Raw genomic sequence first — 1,244 nt, forward strand, 5'->3', positions numbered from 1 at the left:
AATTCCTACCACCTGGCAGGTTCGGTAAAATGAAACCTAGCCTGTGGATTTGCACACTTGAAATTTGGTTTGCCACTGGAATCATACCCAACACCACAGTTAAAACAGACACATTACGTTTAAAATTTTTTAATTTTAAACACATATAAAATCTACCATCTTACCCATTGTTTAAAGTTTATTTGAGAAAGAGAGAGAGAAAGAAAGAGAGAGAGAGAGAGAGAGAGAGAGAGAGAGAGCGAGCGCACAGGCAAGGGAGGGGCAGAGAGAAAGAGAAAGAAACCCAAGCAAGCTCAGTGCTGTCATCACAGAGCCCTATATGGGGATCCATGCGGGTCTCTCAGTCTCATGAACTGTGAGATCATGGACTGAGCCAAAATCAAGAGTCAGATGCTTAACTGACTGAGCTACCCAGGTGCTCCAACCATCTTAATCATTTTTAAGTGTGCAGTTCAGTAGTATTAAGTATATTAACACTAGTCTGCAACTAATCTCCAGAATTCTTTAATCTTGCAAAACTCAGAACCTATTAAATAATTCCCCATTAGACAAACTGTTTTTAGTTTGTTTATTTATTTATTTTGAGAAAGAGCACAAGCAGGAAAGGGGAGCAGAGGGAGAGAGCGACAGAGAGATGGAATCCCAAGCAGGCTCCATGCCCAGCACAGAGCTTGATGTGGAGTTCATTCTCACAATTGTGAGATTATGACCTGAGCTGAAATCAAGAGTTAGATGTTTAACCAACTGAGACTACCCAGGAGCCTTTAGACACCCTTATTTTTAATGATTATTTTCTTCAAGAGAATTTCATCTCCTGCTATCATCCCTGTTTGCCTATTTCCTTTTCCACATTCCCAATCATATCCAATCATATCTCTCTCCCCCTTCTCAATTTCTCTCTATCTCTACACACATACACACACACACACACACACACACACGCACACCAATGCAGCTTATTCTGAAGGCATTATTGCCCTTTCCCTCTCTCTGTATGACCATTGTTGACATTTATATGAGAAAAAACACACATTCCCTACTTCACAGAGACCCCCCAGGGAAGGACTTCTCCCTAGGGATTCTCCCAGCCCAAGTGACCTGTGGGCTCAGGACCCTCAGGAGGAAGGAACCTGTTTGAGTTAACACCAATGGCTTCAGAACTCTGGAAGGGATTGTTACCTAATCAAAAAGGGATCCCTCCTCAGATTTACAGTGAAAATGGAATCATACTTCACTCCATTTTT

The sequence above is a fragment of the Suricata suricatta genome, chromosome 12, assembly GCF_006229205.1.
Source record: "Suricata suricatta isolate VVHF042 chromosome 12, meerkat_22Aug2017_6uvM2_HiC, whole genome shotgun sequence".
NCBI classification, from domain to species: Eukaryota; Metazoa; Chordata; class Mammalia; order Carnivora; family Herpestidae; genus Suricata; species Suricata suricatta.